The 26,767-nt window shown below is 38.5% G+C and overlaps 1 protein-coding gene across 4 annotated transcripts in view; it reads right to left on the bottom strand.

The window, feature by feature from the left end:
• Positions 1-26,767, bottom strand: part of LOC111874353 (5-hydroxytryptamine receptor) — a 644,097-nt gene that overhangs the window by 505,723 nt on the left and 111,607 nt on the right. For 3 of the 4 annotated variants that reach the window (XM_023869793.2, XM_033755421.1, XM_033755420.1), the window contains exon 1: positions 18,033-19,435. The exons of the other annotated variant lie outside the window; for it this stretch is intronic. The gene's annotated coding sequence lies outside the window, so the exon portion shown is untranslated. Of the gene's footprint in view, positions 1-18,032; positions 19,436-26,767 lie in introns of those variants that run through there. 4 annotated transcript variants of the gene reach the window in all.

The raw sequence follows: 26,767 nt of genomic DNA, 5'->3' as shown, positions 1-26,767 counted from the left end.
TGAGAGTAAACTGAAGTCTCAAAAATAAGAATTTATTTTTATAATTAATAAAAAATTAAAATATACATAATTGTAAACTATGTTTCTTGGAAAACCTGAAGTTTCTTCTTACTACGTCAAGACTAAAGGGTAAGGTATGGTAAATTTGTCCCTCTGCTTTAATTAAGCACTGCGCCATGAAGACGTATGAGGGACTGGATATATAGATCCACATTTTCTTGACCACGGCACCAACTGGAGATTAGTGGTGAGTCTCACGCCCCGGCAGCTTTACCCCCGGAGAAAGAGACCCCTGTACACACTGTACATGAGGTTGGGTGAACCCCAGAGCCGGTGTGGACGACGTGGAGAACAGAAAATTCTTGACCCTACCAGGACTCGAACTCCAACCCTTCAGGTCGTCCAGCCCATAGCTAGTCGCTATAAAGACTACGCTATCCCTGCTCCCAAGATTAATGAGTTTTATTATAAAAGGACCAGTGGAACGGAAAATGCGGGAGATTGAAAATTACTGTTCGAGACTATATGGTTGATCCTTTCTTAATTTCCCATGGTACTCATAAACGTTTAACAAAACCTACTATATCAGTACATATAATAACCTGATACCAGCAGCTATATATTTCAGAGACATATAAGAAGACCTGTTAATGACAGAATAGGTCGAAATAGCTATAAAATGTGACGCATAGTGGAAGCAACAAAGAAGTTTATGTACAGCATCAGTTCTTTGGTGAAGGTAGGATGAAACATGTCTGCACAACTTCAAAAACATGACGCCAAATTCCATACTTGTTTTCTCATTTTCTTTTGTCTGTTCTTACACCTCCCTTCTTGCCTTTCCATAAGAAAAGGGCGATAATATCAACTGTAATTGCTTGCCACTGAAATTCAGAGATCACGGTTTCGGAACATGTTAGTGGCATAATGCGTTCCGGTATTTTTAAGTATATTTCAAAAATAGGATTCGAGAACGAAATAGTGTTGGTATAATCGTGCCCGTCAGTCCGCAAGCAACAGGAGCCAAGCCAAATGCCTGATATCTATCACACTCGGTATATCTTGTGTGTTAATAAGTATCCGAAAGATTTTGTCGAGTTGTATATACTGAATTTATGGCAGACCTCTATTATATTAGCATCGCCATATGAAAGCTTCATTCATGTTCAATCACATTAAGATCACTTGACTGAAGATCTTAACATATACTGTTCAAGCACGCGGAAAATGTAGAGATTACTCTCAAAATTATAAAACAAGAGAAGTTCTAGAAAGAACTAATTGGTCGGTTGGTTATATTACTGCTGAACCTAACCAGCACGGTAAGCCGCACCACAGCTCAAGCGGTTAGTCTCTGGTTTCCCACCGCGGCGTCCCGGGTTCGATCCCGGGTCTGGGCAAGTGGGGTTTGTGGTGGACAAAGTGGTGCTGGGGCAGGTTTTCTCCGAGTACTTCGGTTTCCCCTGCCAATCTTCATTCCACCAATTGCTCCACAATCACCCTCACCTATCATCTGGGGCTGGTACAATAGGCCAGAAGTGGCCGCAGTACAAGGGACTTAGTCCCACCACACTAGCAATAAAAAAAACAGCACGGTAAATCTTGGTTCTAGGTTCCGTGGGGACCCTTGAGCGTATTTTTCTTTCGAAGACTTTTACGTGTTTTGAAATGGGACCACGGCCTCGACGAGAGGAGGGGTCTGACTACAACTGGTCACTCCCCTTACACTGAGGGGCGACTCGAGCGTGAGTCCACTCACTAACTGCTACCCCTCCGACACATAAGCACGCGTTTCAATCGCCAAAATTGTTCACACTACATACTGAGTATCTGATACGATATGCACCGCACAGCAGACACCGCGTCGAGCAATTCTCCTATTGTTGTGTGTCTAGTATATTCGTTGCGTCGAGAAAATTTTACTGAGCCGTTGCCTAGCAATTATAGAGGGCATACACTGACACCAAGTTAATCTAGTAAGCCTCCTTTCATTTTTAGATAAGGAAAGTAGGCTAAAATATATATATTATCATAACCAGTTAAATATTTTGTGTTAGGAGGTCACAGAACACCAAGTGGACTGTAAGTACAATTCAGATGGTTAACGTTTAGTCTCCATCGGAGAAATCAAGTCGAAAATGGGGTTATTCGGAAGGTAACCTGCATTTGTTCTGGGCAACTTAGTAGGAGCGGGTGAGAGCTCACGCATGCGCGGTAGCGTCAAATAACTAGTCACCTAGTGTTTGTTCTTATCTTTGCAGAGTGAGTTAAGATGTGCCCTGCAATTTATAATCCCACCAGCTGCGAAATTCCGCTTTCTTCAGGCTAAAAACATGAGCGCTGCGGAAATCCGTCAATAAATTACGCGCTTTAGATCCTAAATATAATGAACAAAGTAACAGTAAGGCAATGATACGGAATATTCAGAGATGGACGAACGAAAGTTCACCATGAAGACCAAAGTGGTCGGCCATTTGTAGTGAGTGATGATCTTGTTCAAAGTGTTGTGCTCATTAGCTTAGTACAGGCGTATGTAGAGAAGAGTGATAGGATAGTTACTGAATAAATTACCTATCCAATATTCGCCCGGAGCGACTGAGGAGGACCGCACAAGCCTTCTATTGGAACATCCAAGTTCTGAATCGAGAATATGAGCTCGGATCTCTGGAATACATGGCACGAGTGCTACCTTCTGGATCACTTGGCCGAACACTGCCTATCCTGGGACATTTCTCGGTCCACGAAGCGAAACACCTGGATATCAAATCGTAGCGGATTCTTTCGAAATCGCCTACAATTATTCGTTGATCATCCTACAACATCGATGCTGTACATTCTGAAGTACCATCAGCATCGTAAAAGAGATCACAGACAATTATATCTAATCATTTGTCTCAGATGTTACTTAAGTGAGAAGCATACTAATATTAAAGGATTCTAAAACTTATATTTTTCACAAAACAAGACTGGGAAAATGGTGGGGTGTCAACATGCGTACTTTAAATTTTGGCAATCCGGACACCCCTGCCCGTTCACATTTAATCCGATATTAAAGTATACTTTTAATACATTTCTCTTTATAAATGTCCATATCGCCATACAAGCGTGTATAACAACCTGTAATATAAAATTTCATCAAAATATTCCCAACTGTTTTCGAGTTCAAACTAGTGTGGCAGGCGGCCAGATAAACATCACATTTGCCCACATGTCAGTTCTCTCAGTTCAAGCACCTTTTATAAAGAGAGAATCATAATAAACATGGGATATAAAAGAGATTATAAACAAAAATAAAAAGTTGATTAACATCAAAGAGAATGGCGAACGTCGGAATCTACCTCTGCGGTCAATCAAAATGTTGGGCGGTGGATAAGATTTCTGCGTGTATCAGCATCAATTTACAATCTACCGTTCCCCACTTGATAAATGGGACCCGACTGCCACGAAGTGAAATGCCTTGTAACTAATTTTCGCAACCTGTCACGTATAAAGGCGAGGTACATAAAGTGGATAAAAGAGAAGACAGTTACACGCTGTCAACAGAAGTTCATTCTGCGAATTAAATGAACAGTCAAGTTTTCACACAATTAAAGTATAGCGGATGTACATAGCCGAGCCGAATTACTCATTCCTTTTCTTACAAAGTTAAAGGTATTTTTTAGTTTATCTCGAAAGTAATGTTAAGAGCAATGATTACAAACAATGCGAACATTACCTCCTTTGGCCAAGTTGATTTTTATTATGTGAGATCTGAACATTTCACAAAGAAGAAACGTGGAAAAAAAATTCCCGGGCTATAAACCATATCAATATTTGACTAAAAAACAACTTTCCATGGCCAAGCCTGATGATTGAGATTTTGAAACGTTGGTTTTTATTTCAACATTGACACGGCTGATTGCCCGAGATGGTTTTAATTGTCGTTTGAATAGCGACAGACCTAACGCGTGTGCTGTGAAGTATTGGTGTGACTACTTCATTCACAACATGCACAAGTCAAGTACCCATCATGCATCATCAATCTGTTGGCTGGCTACTTATTTACTACGACTTCTGACTTCGGGGAAAGTACGATGTTACTCCGGAAGCTACGAGTTCACACAGTGTTATAACCAGAAGATATATAACGATCTCTGAACCCATTGTTGTGGTCATAGAACGTGGAAACTTGTGAAATATATGGCAACAATACAATTCGAGATGGCTACAAATGTATAAGCCCCAAGAAGAGTTACAATTTGCTGGAAACATTTAAGTATTGCGGTCAAGCGTTGTTTATACACTCCTAGGCGAGCATCAATACGAGATGTGGTTAAGTTGCACATTGATCATTGCATCCGAGAAAAAAAAAGGGTCACATATTAAATTATATTTGTCAGCATAGTGATGGAAAGGAGCATTGCCAGAAAGTTTTAATTCCAAAAGAACACATTTTATTCTGTTGAAACCACGAAAGCTGTTGGTCATTGGACCATGCACAACGAAAATAATGGTCATTACGTAGATAAGTAAAGTATTTTTGCTTTGCTATAACAATGAAGAGTATTATTTTCTGAGATTTGATGCCGTGTAGTCCGGTAGAAAATCACCGACGTTTTTAAGGAACGTACTGCCTCCATCTTCAGAGTCGAAGTGTATCTAAGCCCCGCTCATATTCTAGAAGACAGTGTTCTTAAAAATATATCTGACTGTTCTATGATAACGTTGAATACAACGCACGCAGACACAAAAGAAGGACACATCACAAGACACAGTATACACAAAATATAGTAAGAACGACTCCCATAAGGGAAGCTTGATATAATACACGAGTTTGAAATACGACGTATAAGATGATAAATCTTAACAAATTTTAATATATAAATTTTATTATAGTACATGACGAATATACATTTTAAATCATTTTATAAACGACACAGGATGGCGAGCAGTGCAATAGTTTAACGTAAATAACACACCTGAGGATGGCACAGTGATGCCGAAACATGTAGTAAAGTGACAAGTGAGATTGTGTGCACTAGAAGACGGTCAATATATACACATCATGGACGCGAATCAGTGCAACAGGAAGCTAAAATACAACATTTTTTACATTAAAGGTTAAGTATAGAGCTGGATTTGAAACCAACTAATGTGTCAATACAAACTGGCTTCATGGAGCTCAGGCCTTCTCTGGAAGCCGCCAGTTGTGCAGCCACTCAAAAACTTCCCAACATTTTACGAAACCCGAAGGTTCATGAACGTGTTCACAAGTACCCTCCACTAGTCTCTATTCATACCACCTCAGCATCAGATAATTCAATATTGTTTGTAGCCAGTTTTAACTAATAGCCGGAGTGTTTCAAATCTCAGCCAGCAGACGGGCTGCTCTCACTGATACTTTTCATATATTTCCTCAAACCACTTAAATACCTTCTTGTCACTTCAAATTTTTTCACATACTTTCCAATATACTATGACATGATTACATTGTCCGTTGTGAGACAACGGCTCGATAAACAAGCTTCCGCGGCAGAGAACACGTGACGCGAAAACAGAATAATTGTTGGAAACTGTGTTTTCTGTGTGGTCTGTTGCGAGACTATATAACGAGTTGCCGTCGGCAGAAGAAGCTGATTTTAAGAACAATCCAAAAGCACACTGATTAAGGAAACTTAAATGAAAGTCTGGCTGTGGAGCAGATCAGAGTATGAAACTTCCGTGTTTGAGACTGGCGGATCACCTCAACCTAAATTTCAATAATAACATAAGAGCGCCTGCTGTGTTCTTGTATATCGAGAAGGCCTTCGACACAACATGGCGCTCTGGCCTAGTATATAAATTGTCAGGGTTAGAATTTTCGTCAAGACTCACAAAAGACTATGTACTTGTCGACAAGTACGAGAGCGAAGAATGACAGACCCGTCCTCTTGTTAGAGAGGACGCTCCAAGTTGACAAAACCGCAACTGTCTGACACAAACAAAAGTTTGGTTTTGGGGCCACAGATGGGACTTGACACGAGGACTGACTGACCAGCTGACCTTCGGTCATATTGTGACTTCGACTTTTACTCGAGCTGCAGTCAATAGTAGTTGACGGCCAGTGAGACACATGGATGACCAGTAGGAGTCAGTGACGGCTACTGATGCCACGAGTTAGTTTAGAGTAGACAGCTGAGTTAGTTGTGAGACAGTCGCCAGACGGTAAGGATCTTAGAAGAAGACATTGTTGGGATCCGCTACCAGGCAACGGCTATGTGAAGCCATAGGCGTTCTAGCGTATCCTGTAGTGAGAAGTAGAGTACGTGAATTAGTAGGAGCGCTATAACTACGTGTAGTTACGATTTTTATGTGTTCGATAAATCCGGTTACCAATCTAAAACCCGTGTCTGGTCACTAACAGGTGATAGTATTATTCACTGATAATCCTGTCATTCGACTCCGTATAGTTTTAGATACTGACAGAAATGTTAAATGAGCCATAATTAAGTAAATATCCGGACATCCGAAAGGAGGGACTGAATGTAACTACGAAAACATGAGGTTCGTTAGCTGAGATTCGAACTGCGCACCGTTCTGTAAATCTGTCGACGATATTTAGTTACATCGAATGATGATAACTGAAACACAGCATACGTACTGTCTGATTTCATATATTAACATTGCCCAAGCTGAACTAAATTCGACATTTCACGATAAATGCTTAAAAATTATCACAAGACTCTGTAATGTGTAAGCTGCAACTGATGCGTTATGAACAACTTTGATCTTCATCCGAGCCCATTTCCCAGCAGGTAAAGCTACTGGGTTCATAGGAAAGGCAAGGTACTAGCAAACATCACAGCATGCAAATGGATTAAGTCGACTTTTTTAATACGAATTCATGTGTGCTTGAAACGTGGGTCCGTATATGTGTATGAATTGCTTTTATTCAGCTAAAGCTAGCAGAAGTCATTCATCCACAATACTTGTCATAGTGTATTTGTGTACGTTCATGGCTAGTTCGCAAACGCTCCAAGAGATAACTGTCATTGCCAAACAACTATGAAATCCTGTTTGTAAGCATAATTACAGTGTACCAACAGCGACACCGAATTTTCTTTCGCTACGCTGAACTCTTTCGTGGCTCCTTGACTGGTCACATACAAACGCAATGAAACGTAGATGTAACGTAAATTTATTGAAGCCGCTATAAGTGACAAGTTATTTAAATGTCATGTACTTCTACAAACCCTTTATTAAAATCCATCACAACACAACTACAAAACAGTTGAAGTTTAACAGTATTTTGCTACATGTTTCGACTTTTTAGAAACCCATCACCAGGCAAATACAGAATTAACGTGTTCTTAAGCTATTGAATTGCATACTATATAATTCAGTGCAGTGTTGGATTTTCGACAATATACCATAATAATAATAATAATATTATTATTATTATTATTATTATATAAATTATTATATAAAACAAAATACAATAAAAGAAAAGAAGAATGTTTTATATAATTATATTATGGTATATTATCGAAAATGCAACACTGCACTGAATTATATAGTATGAAATTCAATAGCTTAAGAACGCGTTAATTGTGCATTTGCCTGATGATGGCTTTCTAAAAAGTCGTAGCAAAATTATGTTAAACATCAACTGGTTTGTTATTGTGTTGTTACGGATTTTAATAAAGAATTTATACATTTAATACAACAGGATTCATCCATTGAGAGAAAAATACCATGTACTTCTTTCCTCAGTAAGTTTGGATTAAAGTATCCTTACTTTGAAGAATTTCATAAAATAATAAAGCTTTGGAGTGGGCGTGATAAATTGAATTCAGACTAGGAGAATACGTACGGAGAGTGTTTGAGAACAAGAGGACGGAGAGAATTTTTCGACCGCCTCTGTGGTCTAGTGGTCAGAGCTCCTGGCTACAGATGCAGAGGTACGGGTTCGATTCCCGGCGCTACCAGCTTTTTCTGAGAAGTTGTGGGTCTATAACGGGGTTCACTCAGCCTCGTGATGATAACTGAGGCTCCGGTCTAGAAAACCGAAATTAAAGGATGTAGGGATTCGTTGCGCTGACAACGACACACCCTCTATCCGCTAAAGTTGACACTAACTTCGCCGACAAGCGGCGGTCGCTCCGTCGGTATAGTTCGCTTGCGGACTACAATCATGGAGTTGGTTGTTTTGTTGTTTTGAGAAGAGAACTAGAACTAGAACTAGACAGTTTTATGTTAAAAATAAAATGCTTGACGTTTTCGCGTATGTCTGTATTCGTCGCAGTGTTTTGTGTTTCACCATGTCGAAAAATGCAAACGTCCCAAGAAAGCAATACATGATGAATTCATCACCAGACATTATTTGGGTGAAGAAATGAAGAGACGGACGTACAGCATGTATGGAGGAGATAATAAATCTTTGCAAAGTTCAAACTGAAAAACTACACGGAGGTGCCAATATGGAATATGAAGAGATATGTCTTCTGGAATATAACACCGTGGAGACCGTTGAAGTCAACCGACGTTTCGGAGAAACATGTCTCCTCCATTATCAAGGTCAAATTATAAAGCAAGGAGAAATTTGCATGAAAGCAGGATGTAAGCAGCATACACAAAAGCTAATATCTAAATGCTGCAATGATAGTGCTTGCTCCTTTTACCATTTAAGGAAAATTAGATGCCGCAAATCCTTCTAATTAATTCTTGCCTTATGTATTTATTTATACCATATATATCACTGTTACAACGTAACATACCAGATTCGATTTGTTTGTCCCATACGTATCTCAACAGGACATGTGGATGACCATCTGAAACCACTGTATTGAATATATTTTTTAAACCACTGCTTAAGAATAAAAATGTGCAAATCCACTACAGAAGCGGTGACATAAATGTCAGTTTCGTTTTAGCTTGACTTCCATGTACTATTTGGTGGAACGCGGTAGCGTAGCTTGTTGAGGCACTATGCTACAAGCCGGAAGATCGAGGGTTCAAGTCCCGATGAGGTGGTTTTTTCTTAAATTAGCTAATCCTCGACTCAGCCTCTGAGTACGAAGAATGTTACAACTTTACCGCCATCTATGAGCCGATTGTCTAAATAATGTAGGAGCCTCTACGTCTCACAACCCTGTGGCCCTTCACGACCTGTCACAGGGATAGCGTTTAACCCAAATATTGTTCAAGATATAGCTTGCATATTTATATCCCCATAAATCCTATTCAAGGAGTACCTCCCGCAGCTTAAGAATTTTGGAGATACACCCAGAAAGGCATTTAGATCACTGAGCAACTTAAGCCGTATATTATTTCAGTTAAACTGCCTTGTTGTGGTACTCATGAAGGCCCATAAAACAGTTTTATGTGAAATTTCATCTAAATCTGTATCAAGTACGAAAATACATTATTATAAATTAATTTACATTCTAGAATAAATATCCCTGAAAGTAAACCAAAATCAAAATTGCTCAAATGTTAATGCAGGTCTACCTTACTAAGTCTGCACAAATACAGTCTATTAATTTGAACACTGTTTTCTGTGAGCTAACGGGCATACTGACGTATGTTAAGAAACTAATAGTCGGTTTTCTCAAAGTTATCTTTATTCGGTAGCGCTGTTGGTTGAGGCACTGTGCTACAAGTCGGAAGGTCGTTGGATCGAGTTCCGATGAAGTGGATTTTTTCAATTTACCTAATCATTCCAGCCGCACTATGGCCTTGGGTTCGACTCAGCCTCTATCAGAAATGAGTACCAGGAATCTTCCTGGAGGGGGGTAAAAGGCGGCCGGCGCGTAGAACTGATAACCTTGACGCCATCTGTGAGCCGATTGTCTAGAGAAAATGTGGGAGCCTTGACGTCTCACAGCCATATGGGCATTCAAGCCCTGTTACAGGGATTACTTTATCTATTTAATGGTGATGTGGAAGTATATTTATGTACACAGTACGGCTAATCACTCCATTTGACTAAGATTAACAGACACATATACTGACAATAAAGTAGTCACTTTTCAAATATTATCTTCAAGAAGTTCGAACTGAATTCGATATCTCTCGTCTGTTTCTCGAGTTTCGCCATTGCTGTTGATTTAATGCGGCCGGGCGGGTCCGCAAACAAGAAACGTGAAATAAAATGCATCGGTACTGAGGGAGGCAGGAGACATAACTCAACCCCGACCGCATTTATCAGTACATTGTGTGTGGGCTTGCAGAAAATTAACTTCACTAGGAAACACGGCAAAAATCAGTGTCAGTCTATTTCTGACCCTTAATTTATTTTATACTGTTTTACCTTTAAATTTTTCTGTAACGCTTTTCGGTGCGTATTATTCTATCAAGAACAAGAGCACTACCTGGGCCACGCTATTTTATACAGACACATAAACCTTTGTCTCATTCAACTTGTCTTAATTTCTCCATCTTTAGTCTGGTTGCAATGCTGTCATAACCAGTATTTTTACATTGTATATATATGGCTAATTAACAATCAAGTTCCTTCCGTCAAATGTGACACTTTTTTAAGTTTTCCACCTCGTCAGCACCTGCCTTACATGTTTCGGCTCACCACGGAGCCATCATCAGAGGCATTTATAGTAGAAAAAGAAATCACCAACACACAAAACTTCACTTTGTCCAAGATAGCCACGTTCCAGTTAATTAAAATAATTACAAATAGTTAAAATTACCCAGAATGTCGATTCACTAAAAGTTTTTCACACACCACAGTAGCTTCCTTATTTGATTCGTCGTTAATTCTGTAAAATTATGTTTCGTTATTTGAAGTAAGAATTCTTAAAATCCCTAGAATTCTTTCCCGCTTGGCCCAATCTTTTTGCTTCGGGATGTTGTTGGCGTGTGTTGTCTGTCGGTAGTTGATGTTGCTTGTCTGTGTGTTGTGATATATATGGCTACTTCATTGATTAGCAGGTTTTTAATTCATAAAGTGACCATTATACACTGCCACTGCAATATGTAACATAAAAATGATAAACGGGCCTAACTTCTGTAAGAACAAAGAACAAAACTGGAATTTGTACCCACGTACAGATACACAGATGCATCCCTAATGAAAATATGGCCTATCTTTCATGAAAATCTAAATGGCTCTAGAACTTTTTCTGGACGCCTCTAATACAAAGTTTCATTAAGTGCGCCTAACGATTCTCAAGTTGAAATATACGGACAGATGAACGGACATACAAACGCGTTCTTACACTGACATCTGTGATTATTAATATGCACACTGTGCAAAATGCACAATAAGTTATTCAATTATTTCGATACTCTTTATTTTAGATAAAACGCTTTTTCGTCCGTTGCATGGAACGGGAAATAAATCAGACAAAACTGAGGAAAACTAATTACATTGCCGGCCCACTTCAGAGAGGAATAAGAATAATACGGACTGCTTAAAGGAGAGATAATTAAAGAAATGAATGCCAGTTTTAAAACCGAAGAATTTCTAAATACTGAACTGGAATTATTTGTTTCTAATCAGTAATAGAGAATGAAGAAAGCAGTCTTCTGGGATTTGGCACCGTGTATATGTGGTGTTAACCGACGTTTCGAAGGAACGTATCTCCTCCATCTTCAGGGTACGAGGAGGTAGTAACAGAGAAGCTCACTACTCTGGACTAATCTTGAATAAACGGTGGACCTTCTTGCTACAGATCCATGCATTTGTAACACACGGGATAAACTATGGCATAATATCTATACAGGATCAGAGAAAGAAGGTTGAACCCACAATGAAGTAGCCGATATTTCGAGGTACTCTATTTTTCTCGTTAATAAAACGACAACAATGTGCCTATAGATCACACTGCCGCCAGTGCTACATGTAACATCCAAACAGAGAGAGAATTGAAGATTTTTCCCTTCCGGGACTGACACTATGTAGTTCGTTTTAACTAAGTTTCGGAAGAAGGTGCTGTCTCTTTCTTTTAGGGAGCAAGAGTCATTCGTCTACATGAAGGAGGAGGCAGCACGTTCCTCCGAAACACAGAAAAATATCAAATGTAACTACAAAACAGCTCATCTCATAAGAGAACAATCTTTATGTTAATCGCCGTAAAGACGTTAAATTTCAGCGTTAAAAGATTTGATAAGGCAAAAATTTAATGAAGCTCGTGAGAACTGAGATTCTCTTCACTTTGACTATGACGAATATTATCTTCGGAAATATGATGCCTAATAGTCAGACGTTCACAGACGTTTCGGATGAGAGTCGGGAGAGTTCTGCTTGACTACATGGCGTCACTTTCAGAAAACAGTTGTCCGTCCTTCATAATTAAAAAACCTGTATCCAACTTAATAATCTGATAATTGAGTACATCAAATTTGATGTACTCTACTGAGCAAATGTGTTCTAATGTTAAATAATGCCTAACAAATCACCCAGGAACGCATTATAAAGAAGTTTCCAAACCAAAGCAAAACTTCATCAAATTGTGCATCTCTTTCGTACATTTGTTTATTCATATACTGGCTCATTTATTTGTGATTTGTTTAACGGTGTTTAGCTCAGATTACATAGCATTCAGTGACAAGCTGACTGAAAAATGAACCGCAAATTATTTTTATTTTAAAACAATTTTACAATATCTACTCAATATACACGTACATAAATAGAGTAATTATTAAAATGGATGGGTGTGTGTGATATTGAAGCAGGTATCATCCTTAGATGATTTTCTGGCGCTTATCTAATTAGATCCTCTGGCAACATTCTATTTAGTCTTCTTTCTATTGCTGGTTGGTTGAAGAGGTATAACGGCAAAATTTGTGAAAGAAAACTGAAGTGGTCCATTTGACGTGCATCCTTGCATTTTATAATGGGCCTGTGGGAAATTATACTAGCTTCAATCATGAACGTCATGACGACGAATCCAGCACGCCACCAGCCACACAGATTTCACAACGTTTCATCCCTGACTTGCATATAGTGAAATTAGTACACGAGATATAATGTATGATGTATTTTGCGTGTAGGTAGGTAACGATGAAGACTTTAAATACTACATGTCCTAAATTCAAGTACAACCACAGGTAACAACCTTGAGATATTTTCGAATGTTTTGTCATAAGTTGGACCGCATTTGAGGTCTAGTGGTAAGAGTTCCTGGCTACAGATCCAGAGGTCCGGGTTCGATTTCCAGTGCTACCAACAGATTTTCTGAGATGTAGTGGGTCTATAGCAGGGTCCACTCAGCCTCGTGAGAATAACTGAGGAGCTATTTCATGAAAATAGCGGCTCCCGTCTATAAAACCGAGATTAACGGCCATGGGGATCCGCTGCGCTGACCATGCGATACCCTCTATCCATTAAAGTTGGCACTAACTTCGCCGACAAGCGGCGGTCGCTCGGTCGGTATAGTTCTCTTGCGGACTCAAGCCATGGAGATTGTTTTTTCCCTGAATTGCATATAGTGAAATTAATATACCATATGTAATGTATGATGTATTTTGTAAGTATATAATAATAAAAATTTTAAATACTACAGGGTCCTAAATTCATGTACAACCACAGATAGCAACCTTCAGATGGTTTTGTGTGTTGTATCATAAGTTTATAAAGATTGAATTTGACACTGTAAATGTCGAAATATATCGGGACATTAATATGACTCTTAAAATACACCAGGAACTTATGTTGTAATAGATTGTAATACGATTAAAAAAACGAAGAAAGTATGATATCCTTTAGCAGATGCTTTCGGTCTCAAGGCCGAAATATGAATCAGGGCTTTCCCGAACACAAAGCAGGAAAGACCTCATTCGGGGCATTTGATTATTTCGCGTAACAGGCTTATTATCCTGTCAAGGACCTTGAAGACGATCAGAAAATATTTGAATTTGTAATAACTAGTCAACAAAAGATTTAAAATGACTTCCGTTTTATTGCCAGTATAACTTAATTTTTAATTCATATTTGTAATTAAATTTAGAGACCAATTTATTTTCAGTCGTGTAGCTTTAATGTCACTGAAACGATATGGCGACACAAAATAATATCCATGACAAATCACTGGTAACGTTATCGCACTTCAATGGATTGCACTAGTACTCCATTACAAGACTTCTCTCTTACTGGGAAGTTCCCGGCTCTCTATATTAAAACAATTAGCTTCAGTTAAATTGTACACAGAAAGTCGACAGGCATCTCGTTCAAAAGCAAAACAAATTTATTATTTAATATAGGGATACGTCAGTGCAACAGTTCAAGATTTTGTATCAAACACTGCAAAGAAATTATATTTCAGAATTCAGATTTGTATTCAGTTAATACACTCTCTCTCTCTCTCTTGTTCCTTATTCTACTTTCCTTTCTCTATTTCTACGTTTAAATCATATTATCCGAGACTGATAAATAAAATGACGTGAATATCGTACAAAACTGAGACTCATATTTCTCGGGAGACAGGAAATCTGCAATGTTGTAACAGGAGCTTAACAGGACCTCGCATTAAACTTCCATGCCTCCGTAATTCTTAGCTAAGGTGGAAAATTAGTCAGGGTGCTTAAACAGATCTTTCTTGGTAATAAATACAAATGTAAGGATTATGAATTCCAAATGCGCCTTCACTGACCTTCCACTAATCCTTATCTGACCATAAATTATCAATTTATACTTCTGGGAGGAGATATTTAAAGGAAGTTCGGAAATTCTTTTATTCCACAAATAAGTTTAACGGTAAAACATCTGATATCGAAGCAAAAGCTCTTTTATGAAATAGTGCTGTATTTAAAATATTTCTCATGTCTTCACAAAGTAGCCCTATTGAAGACAAACAAACCACGATCATATTATCAAGTCTTATACGTAAATAGAATAATTAAGGTAAGAGATTTTGAATAGATGAAGGACTATAAGTTACTATTCTGTCTATTCCAAGCAGTAAGTTATGGTCATATTCATTAGGAGAACAAGTTTTGTAGCTAATGTTTGTTCCAAGTCTCCCGTTTAAGAACATAAAGAACCACATTTCAGACGCAGTAAATAACCATTCAATAAAGTACAAGGTATAATATGGAGAAAGTGTGGAATACACAGGCATGGTATGTGAAGATGAAAATAATTCAATTCAATTCCTATTTATTTGTGTGCTATCTCAGCATCCCAAAGGTCACCAACAAAGTGAGCAAGAGTGAAAGAAAGAAACAAACAAACAAACAAATATGCGTAAAGTATAAAACAAGGCAATCTGAGTAATTATGATGATAATAAATTGGAAACAATATTGAAAATCGAAGACATAATTTAGGAGATGATAATAGTAATAATTCAATTCTATTCTTTATTATTTACGTGCCGAGTCAACAACCGCAAGGTCAATTACAGACAGAGCACAGGGTAGATACAAGTAATTACAATATGGATAAACACAACGTAAAGTCAAAAACAAATTTTCAGGCAAGCACTGTAAGAAAACACAACAATGCGAACAAGTAAAAAAACTAACAAACAAACAAAGTAACAAATAATAATAGCAATAATAATAATTTCATTAACATAAATCTAAATGTTATTGAGAACTGAGAAATAACAATAACGATAACAAAATCAGGTAACAGGGTAGAGTTGATAAAGCAAAATATAAACGTTTACAAGAACACAGCGCGGAATGTGAAAGTAATGGTAATCCTTAAGTGCATCTACTAAAGTGCTTGACATCACCTGAGAGACAAATTACAGGCAAGCACTGGACAAAGAAAACACATCAATACAGAAGAAATAAGCAAACAAAAGCAAAGATGATAAGTACACAAAGAAAGTAATAACTAAGAATTACATAATACAGCAACATTAGGATTATGAATAAATACGTGTATTATAAATACTTTAAGATAGAAGATTATAAAATATGGTTGAGAGAAAGGGCTCCAATTACAAATATGTCGAGGTCTTTACCCACCGCGTTGGCAGCATAGGCGCACCGAGAAGAAGGATAGTGTTTATTAATGGGACAAACACCAAAACATGAGAAGCCCCTAACACTGCGAGTAGAAACACGAAGATTAATATTTTCCAAGAGGGAATTGCAGGATTTAAGGCCACACTAGACTTAAACTAAAAAGTGCATCAAGGTGATGTCTCCGTTCACTTAAAGAACGCAGACTTAATTTCTCTATCAGGCAAGCAAAGGGACTCATACGAGGACCTTCCACTATAAGAGCGAAGGGACTGTTGAAGCTAAACAGGAACCAGCTACGATGGGTGGTAGGACTACTTACAGGACACTGTCATCTTATAGGACACCTGTTCAAACTGGGACTAAGTGATAGTCCCACTTGTGAGAGGTGTCAGACAGAAAACGAGACAGCCACACACATCCTGTGTGAATGTGAGGCTTTAGCTTATTTAAGACTACGTCACTTGGGTCAATAATTTATGGAACCAAATGACTATTTTGATTCCCCCACGTACAAAATCCTGCGCTTCATTCGAAGCGCGGGGTTACTGAGGGAATAATTAAAACAGGGGAAGCACAAGAGACCACTGAAAAAAAGGTCGCGGTGCAAGGGCCGAGAAGGCCTACCCCTCATACATTCATTCATTCATTCATAATTTCTCCATGGCAAAAGTATAACTATAAAGAATGTATAGGAAGAACGATAGGTACAGAAGGGCGCAAAATTTCGCTGGATGCACTCAAGTTTGTTGGCATCGGTAAACGTGACAGTATTCCGAACTACCGACGCATATTCCGACTTGACCCGAATAACCTAAAGTATAGCACATATAAACAGTCCAGGGAAGAACATCTGAAAGTTATGGAACGCATAAGGTCTAATAGCTTCATGCACTTAAAATATGAGATCAAAATGATTGTGAAAATATAATTTTGAATCAAAGAAAACACCCAGTTTCTTAATACTTCTTTTGCTTGCCATGGCAGCAAGACAAAGCTGATACTCGTATCTCAGAACATTTTCCTTTCTGGAGTATGATATAACATGCGTTTTAGCAGTATCAAATCTCATAGAGTTAGCAGCGCGCTAGTCGCTCACGGAATTAATGTCAGATTGGAGTAAGCGACGATCATATGGAGAGTTAATGACGCGGAAAATTTTGAGATTACCAGCAAAGATTAAAACTTTACAATGTTTACTGGAATTACATAGGACATTAATGAAGACTGTGATAAGAAAAGACCCCAGGAGAGAATCTTGCAACACAACAGAAGTTACTTGAAAAGGCAGTGAGAGAGTGCCAGAAACGCGAACCCGAGACTGTCTGTTTGTCAAAAAACTGCGAAACTGGCTAACTTAGCCATCGCATAATCCAAAGGGTCTTAATTTGTGCAAGAGCAGGTTACGGGAGGACGAGGTGAAAATCATTCGAAAGATCGGCTTGACCCTGACCGCGGGCAATAGGAGTCACAAATGTTACCAAATTAGCAACTATGGATTCGGATTTGGTGAAGCCATATTGGTTGGGATTACGTTTAACGTAATGCAAGACATGATCGTAAATAATAAATCAAAAACTTAACAGAAATTACTGAGAATAGAAGTGGGCCTAAAGTTGCTCACGTCTGCATAATTTCCTATTTTTAATAATAATAATTATAATAGGCACAACACATAGATCGAATTCAAATAAAAACTAAAGAGAATCCCAGGAATGGAATACACTCTGAAGAAAAGAACCTAGAAACTTCACAAAAAGTTGGAGACTTTTTTGAAGAGTTAAGCTCGATCTTGCTCAGGTAATATGGGGAAAAAAATTATAGTTTCTGTTATATTTAGCGTACTGCAAATCTGTATAATTTGAATTGTTTTTAGCCTTATATCCTTAATTTATGAAATACTTTCGGGTTATTATTATGTTCGTAGAAATGTATCCTTCTCAGAAATATCGTTCGAATCAGATTACAAGAAGTTAGTAATCTAATACCTCGGCTTAAAGTTTTGTAATTTGCATTTGTGTAGAATCATTCCAGTAATCTACATATCCTACAAAGTGATGGTTTTCTCAATTATACAAAATGCATATACCTAAGCTGAAATTGAACCTATTCAATTGGAGAGTGTTTGGAGATTCAACTTACCACAGGACGCCACTCGAGTGAGGACACTTGGCTGCTGATCTTCAGGATGTCCTTGCAGATGTTACTTGAAATGGATGACAGCGACATGTTACATGCCGACACATGGTGAAATGTAATACACAGAACTTCGCTCTTGTTTATGTAAAAGTCAAATATATGGTTTTCCCGCTTCCTAAAGAGGCATCAATCTATAGTAGTAATGTGACCCAACAGACGATTGCATGCGCTTATTATATAAAAGTATTCTGTATTAACATAAGAGGATTTTCAATATAAATATTTGTTCCACACATCTATATCATAAAACAACTTATACGTATTTCTTGAATTCAAACACACGACATAATCGACGTTCTTCTGGATTTAAATGGATAATAGTTCAGGTTACGCAGTTACATCGGTTACATGTGTGGGAATTGTAACTTTATGCACTCCGAATTTCAGTTTATTCCCATGTTACGGAGTAGGGCATCATTACGAAACTGTGCATACAGTCAAAATCTTCAGCGTTGTTTACAGTTTCCGGACAAATTGATGGCTAATAATGACAAATTATTTCTGCAATGGCTCGAGTTGAATTATTGTGTCCACTCGTGGAAACTAGTTTTATTAGCAATACAAAAACCGTTCTGAGAGAATTTCGTCATTATTCATTCTAAATATGTATCACTATTTGTATCACTCCTCATATACACTTATATAATCAATTATTAGTTATATAATCAATTATTATTATTCCGCGCGTTTTACCATTGAAATCCACGAAACAAAATTCCGGTGCACCCTATATCAGATATCCATGTTCTACATGAAAGCAGAAGATGAAGCACTAATATGCGGATAGTTTACTTGGATTTCATTTTTGTTATTGTGTGTTCCTAACAAATAAGTTGAGAATTTCAGTGAATGATCAATTCCAGTTCACTTCAATTATATTTCAAAAGAAGATAATAATTGCACACTTTTACACATTATGATTAATTCATGATGCTAAACATCTTGTTAGTTCTAAATTTTCTAATCCTGCACACCACCAGTTAAAATATTCAATGTCGAGAAAGTAAGTTTACTTGATTAATATATAATCAGTAGAGACGTGGGGAAGAAATCTGTATTATAGTCATTTCACAGTTCGCACATTGTGCTCAAAGCAACGTCACTGGAAGTTAATGAAAACGTTCTCTTAAAAGCATATCTTCTCTGAGGAAATCATTTGTTACTCAAATGTCTTTTTAACACTCCGGTATGACTGAGAAGTAAATTTCCCTGAATGAAGTGTATTTTCCTTACATCGATACAGATACAAAATTATTTAAAAATAATGTGTAATAATGTTACAGTATTAAGAACAGTAATATATTAAAACTCAATATAAAAGCTAACACATAAATATTAAACGATAAATCAGTTTACCAGCGAAATGGTACTCACATTTATATAATTTTTCTATGAAGTTTTTATATGTTTCTTCCGTCTGCTTGCTGTTAACGAAAGGGCTCATTATCAGACTGATGTATTTTCAGATTACGGACGTGAAAGTACCGACAAAATGCTACTTTCATGTCGTTTCTCTTTGAAAAATATGACGCAGTAAATTAGTCGAGCACACCATGTTCACTATAAAGAGCAATGTCGCATCTTTGTGAAGTTTGCCTGTTGCGTGTCGTATACTTAACGTTTCATATCTGAGTTTTGCAACAAGCATTACTTCATGGTGGCGTCAACGAGATCGACGTTTCAGGCTATTTTGAATTAAAGTTATGTTTTCATATCTTATTCACGGAAGTCAAATTGTTTTTATTTATTATTCGCAGAATAAAAAAGACTTTCACTTGCCAATATCTACATTCTATTCGTATTTACCAAATATATTCACAATTCGCTGTAGAGTCTTCATGTACGACAACGTCAATAAACGTCATTATTCAGATCTTTTAAATGTCTTGGAAGTCACTGTCTCTCGCTTTGGTTGTCACTGCACTTCAACTGTTTCAACACAGATCTTATCAGGAAACAACTGAACAAATGAATGTGTTACTTGGTGCAGTACATAGCCCGCTCAGAGAAAGGTGAATTCTTTTCGGATTTAGCTTACATTTTTAAGTTTATACTTCAAAACATTACCTCCTTATACAGTCTAAATCTTAAATGTGAATACAACAGATATGAATAAAATTGTCCCTCACAGCTACGAACAGTTTTTACTGCATGAAACAACCTATTCATTCCTCTAGCCCCACACATTTACAGCACTAAGCACGTCGTAACTAATGTTCACTGTATAACATGGATAATGTTGCACGAATGCTCTAGTAAATATAATGTGTTTCATTGATTACACACTAATACTTAAAATTGAGATATCACTCCTCTTTTGTATCTGCTCTACTGGTTGGTTAGCCACACGAGAAACCACTTGTTACCCGTTTCACTGAACCCCGCCCTAGAGCACAGCCGGTTTCTCCAACATGCGTTGTTTAACTTCATCATTTTGAAGTGACATGAAGTTTGAAATCGATGTTCACTTACTGTGTAAATGCCTCTCCCGTGCACAAAGCGCAGAGGGTACGTGTTAGCAGGCGAGGAATACAGCCACCCCTTGTTCATATTTGTGACACAACCCAGATTAACCTCTACGTCTTGTTTCTTTTATTTCGTGATATGTATAAATCATATTTAAGAGAATGAAGAAATAAATATGACTCAGCAATATACTATTAATTCTGTAACGTCTTTTAAGTGTAAGGTTTCACTGCAACAATCAGTTCTTTTTTATTTTTCACTGAATTAAGACTCCCTACTTCTTACAGAAGGCCAACGCAGACATTGGAATGTTTAATGCCAGCTGCATTCAGCCACTTACGTATGACAGTAATTTATGTTACATACTTTCAATAAAATTGTCTCATTCTTATTTTTAGCGATCATAATTAATTTATTATTTAAAAACTCAGTAAGAAAACTATTTCAAAACACTAAATATTTACGATCTGATAATCGTTTCGTAAGTCACTATTGCGCTCAACTCTTATTTTAATCATTCGTAAAGCGATCAGACGTCATTCACTCGCCTTAATTCAGTGCGTTGCACGAACAAATATGTTCCTAAAAGTTCCCACTTTTCAATAAAATAGTGTCCTGTTTATTTCACTCAAATTTAGCAGCATCTAGGAAGAGTTCTTATAACTTGATGGAAATAGAGTCCACTGTGATGCACTACCCACCGGGTGTGTCGGCCACACGGGAGGACCATGAGAATCGATGCTGAGGATATGCAGATATTTGCCAGCACTTGACTCGCGAGGCGGTCTCCACGTTAATAGAGACTCGGTCGGTCGGCCGCTTGTAGGCGCGGCGAGAAGATGACAAGGTTAGCGTCGGCGCACGTTACCGCGTCGCGACGCTTGTACATGCGTGAAATGGAAAGAGAAAACGGCATACGGACTGAAGAGTTCAATTCCAATGAAAACGAAGAAAAATGCGTTAGAATATTAATCAAGATATTCAGCACAAAATCACAAATAAAATTCACTTTGTAATTTATGCACAAAACAACTGAGTTTGACTTACACTGTAGTATTAAAACCTAAGGATTCAATACAGCTGTGTCAAATCCATTTATGAGTCAGTTCAATCCAATCTTCATTGTCACAGTCTCTATCCAAAACTCGTGTTTACAAATCACTGTCACACACAGATTCTCACATGATCCTCAGTCACGGTTTTCACTGTGCTGCTTGGTAACGGCTTCCAACTCTGTAGCTTCCTCAGCTTCCGCGTCCAACTGCTCCTGTTCTCGCTGACTGGCACCATCCAACTGCAGCTCCGAGTTGAACTAATTAGCTTCAGAGTAATGTTACGACAGACGGTCAGTCAGTCAGCCAGTCTATCTTGGTGTGAAGCACAGCGCAGCACGCGGTAGCGTAGTTGGTTGAGACACTATGTTACGAGCCGGAAGCTCGCGGGTTCTATTCCCGAGGAGATCATTTAACTTTACAACTGACCTAATACTTCCAGCCGCACTATAGCCATTGAGTCGACTCAGCCTTTGATAGGAGTACCCAGGAATCATCCTGGATATAAAGGGCGGACGACGCGTAAGGCTGACAAAATCACAGCCATATGTGAGCCGATTGTCTACAAAATGTGGGAGCCTTGACGTCTCACAATTCTATGGAGCTCTACGGCTTGTTACAGGGATAACTTTAAATTTTTCTTACCTTTGGCACAGAGAAGATTTCTGTGCACCTTCTGCATCTTTCACATTATATCAGGAACACTACGAGAGAGTTAATTACATATTACAAATTATATGAGTTATGAAGTGTCTTGCAATACAGCCAAATATATTTTATCCCAAACGTTCTCAAGAGTACATTGCTTCGACCAACTGTAATTTATTTTTTCCGCCAATGCAAATATTCAAAGAAGATAAATCAGGTACAGCGATTTCCTTTATATCTATACGAATTAACAGTTTAATTTGTAATCAATTATTAACTAATTGCAGAACATGACATAGAACAGGGCATAGAAACGAGCGAGGTATTTTCTACTAGATGTGTTTGTTTATAATCGCTAGACCACAACAAGCACCACTTCACATGAATAACCGCGTTCCATTACGTAACCACAGTGACACTCAATCATATCGTATTGTGTGTGTTGTGGTGAAATGTTATAGGAATGGTGAACTTTTTACTGTTATCTTCTTCCCTCCCTCTCAAATATTTTCATCCAAAAACTGAAATCGCTCACACATCAATCTATTCCACTTTTTATGTAATCTCATTTAAGCGTCTGACTATATAAACTATAACTGGAACAAATTGCGTAACCAACAAGTTCCCTAGCCCACTGGCAATATGCCGTCCCGTATTCCTATATGCGGCTCCCATTTCCATAGTCTGTCATTCTTTGAGTGGAATTCGATACGCACGGCTAGGGATTTCTAACACAAAAACTGCATATCCAACCTCAGGGAAGAACGAAGAATGTGGCTCTTCAAGAACAATATATTGAAAAAGCAGTCGCAGACAGGCGACAAGGGATGGTCCTCCAGCTTGGAGGTTGGGCGTGGAGCTAACAACTCCTCACCGTAAAAGATAAGCTTATTACTAAAGATCAAAAGAAGCCTCGGACATGGACAGATTTCTTAGATAAACGACCTAAACTTCTTCTCGACTTCTCGTCTGCTGTCTAAAAACATAGAAATTAGAATATACGGAACTAAAATTTTGCCTGTTCTGTATGGGTGTGAAACTTGATCTCCGACATTAAGGGAGGTTGTTTGAGAACAGGGTGTTGAGGAGATTATTTGCAACGAATACAGATGAAGTGACGGGAGGGTGGAGAAAACTGCATAATGAGGAGCATCATAAGTTGTACTCTTCTCCAAATATAATTAGAATGATCAAGTCAACGAGGATGAGGTGGGCATGGCATGTAGCACGAATGGAGGAGAAGCGGAATGCATATAGGATATTAGTGGGAAAGCCAGAAAGAAAGAGGCCACTGGGAAGAAAAGGACGTGAGTGTATCACATTTTAATGGATCTTCGAGAGATGGAATGGGATGGTATGGATTGTACTGATCTGGTTCAGGATAGGCACCAGTGAAGAGCTCTTGCGAACACGGTAATGAACCTTCGGGTTACATGAAATGCTGGGTACGTAAATCACTTTGTCACTTTCATGTGCACATATTCTACTCAGCAATCCGGTATTTGTCCCCAAGCCTCTGAAAGACGACAGCAAATTCTGGGAGGGCAGTTGACTCTGAAATGGTCTTTGCATTACGCTGTCTCAGTGTTCAGAGTCGAAGCGATTAGGATCCATGTCATGTTGCCACTGACTGACAGTCTCTCTGCCTTGGTGTGGAGCCCCTGTTGGAGCTCATAACCAGATTTTTCTGTTTGCTTAGACATTTGAAGTGACTGTATTCGCGGAACAAACTCTCTCACAAGGGGGAGGGTGTGTCTCTTGTAAAGTCTTTGTCTTAGTCTGTACATTCGTGTTTACAACTATGTATAAATGAATTAATACCTAAATACTGTAACTTATTTAAATATCCACATACTTAGCATGCAGTGGTGATCCAACCATGATGGTGCCACCGCTGTTAACTCCGTGTGTGAGAGGGGGAGCTATCAGAATAATTACTTCTGTATTCTCGTCTCGTCCAGTTTGCACATCCCATCATAATTACTGACGTTTCGGAAACCGAATAAGTATGAAACAGTGAATTATATAAGCGATGCATTTGTTTGCTTAATTTTCCCCTACTGGGGTCATTTTGCTGCCAAAATGTGGCATCAGTGGCCGCTCCTAAGGGAAAATAAAGTTGTCTGCGACATAGTCATTCAATGTCTTCATGTTAAACCTAAAATCTGAATACACAGTTGAAGTTGATTTTCTAGCAACAATTTTTAATATATCTTTTTCCCCATAAATCTTAAATCGACCGCTTGGAAACAACAATCAGTGTACTGCAAACAACTGCAGAAATAGTTACTCCAAAGAGGGGTTCCCTCTGGCGTTACTTTGACTCTTCAAGACACTGAATTCGTTATTGTAATGATCAGGATAGAAAATATACTGTAAAAGGAAGAAAAGATGAGAAGAGAAGGAAGGGAACCAGCGGATATGGAAGGAAAGGGTAAATGAAAGTTGGAGAAGAGATGAAACAGAGTCAGAAAAGCTTAAGAAAACAAAACAAAATAAAGAAAACAATTAGCAAAAACGACGGTGAAGAAAAATAGTAAAAGAATAAGATGATGATGAAGAAACAGGATAAGGATGATAAAAAGTACAAGAAATAACTGGGGGAAAAGAGGAGAGAAGAAGAAGGAAACAGAAAACAACAAGGAGAATACTATAAAAGAGAAGGTAGAGAAAAGAGGAAGCGAAAAAGTTAAAGTAAGGAAAACTACAATGAAGAAGAGGACATAGAGATAAATAAACAACTCATATTCTACGTGGCATGTATGGCTACACTGTTCAGAAAAATCACGGCTTCATAAAAAATTACGTCCTCGTGATGGCGTAGATATGCAAAGTGTACCTGATATGGTCATACACAGTGTGTCCAGGTTCTGTTGGGACTGTTCATTGTAAAATACAAAACGTGAATTATTTTCCAAATTTCACTCTTTTTATCCAAATAATCTCATTCTGAATCAATACATAGCTGGAATCGATTGAAGTTTTCGGAAACAGTCGCTGTACTCTTTCTGTGGAATCGCATTTAAAACTGCGGTACATTCCCTTTGGATGTCCTGGATGGTGTAGTGACGGTCTCCTTTCATCGCCAACTTAACTTTTTGAAACCACCAGAAATCTACTGGAGCCAAATCTGGCGAATACGGAGGATGATCAAGGACTGTGATCCTTCTTCTGGCCAAAAAGTCGCCAACGATCTTCGATTTATGGGGTGGGGCATTGTCCTGGAGGAGCGACCAGGAACCTTGCTCTCGATATTCTGGTTGAATTCGAAGAATTCTCGCCCACAAACGATTGAGGACTCCGAGATAATAATCAGAATTCACTGTTTGACCTTCTGGCAGAAATTCCTTGCGAATGATTCATTTGGAATTGAAGAAAACCGTTAGCAGTATCTTTACTCGACTCTTTTGCATGCGCACTTTCTTTGGTTTCGGCTCCTCTGGGCTCAACCACGCTGCACTCTGACGCTTTGTGAGAGGCTCATATTAAAAACACAATGTCTCGTCACCAGTAACAATCGATTTTGTAAATTTTGGGCTGACCGTAACATGTCTTTGCAGTGTCCCACTCTGGCATGTTTTTCATCGCCTGACAGCGCGTGCGGTACAAACCGCGCAAAGACCGTCCGTTTGCCCAAATCTTTGGTCAAAATTTAATGCACAGTACGTTTTGGCATTCCCAAAAGCCCCTCGTTCTGTCTTGCAGAAACACATCTGTCTGATGCAAGGATTTCGGTCATTATTTTTCACATTTTCTTCAGTGCGACTTGTTCTCGGCTTTGATGCACGTGGAGCGTCTTCAATGTCCTCCCTACCGTCACGAAATACAGGATACTATCGAAAAATGTTCGAGCGACTCAAACAATCACTACCCTACACATTTTTCATCATTTCATACGCTTCTCCGGCTGTTTTGTCTAACTTCAAACAAAATTTGATGTTGGATCTCTGTTCAACCACCATTTTCCGACGAGCGTCAGAACAGTACTGTTACATTCAAGGTCAGAATACATGATGCAGCGATGCTTGCGCTTTGAACTTACAGACAGCCACAGCTGAAACTTCAAGAATCTTAACGCCACAACTCGCCAACAGATGGCATTACAGGGCAAAAAAAAGAGAGAGAGAGAGAGAGAGTCCTAACGGATCTTGGACACACCTTGTATCTGGATTGCCAGTTCCTCTTTGCACTTTATTTCACAGAATGTCGCGTTCTAGATCTACCGAGGAAAGAAGTGGGGTGGTAAAAAGAGGGAGAGGATACCATTTACTTCGTCGGCCTCACAGAAATGATGATTACAGTCACAAGGTAAGGAATGCGAACAATCAAATTATAATATACCTGAATATCCTGCATAGATTAGTATGGTAGATTATGCAGTATTCTATTACAGCAGCTATCTTGCTGTAACAACTATAGTCTCCAATTACATATAATGCAGACACAACATGGGGGCCGAGAGCGCTGTAACCTCTGCCATAGAATAAACACTGAGGTTAGGCTGCCCTGAAG

This window comes from Cryptotermes secundus, unplaced genomic scaffold (genome assembly GCF_002891405.2).
Source record: "Cryptotermes secundus unplaced genomic scaffold, Csec_1.0 scaffold49, whole genome shotgun sequence".
NCBI classification, from domain to species: domain Eukaryota; kingdom Metazoa; phylum Arthropoda; class Insecta; order Blattodea; family Kalotermitidae; genus Cryptotermes; species Cryptotermes secundus.
This window is presented reverse-complemented; position numbering and strand designations above follow the sequence as displayed.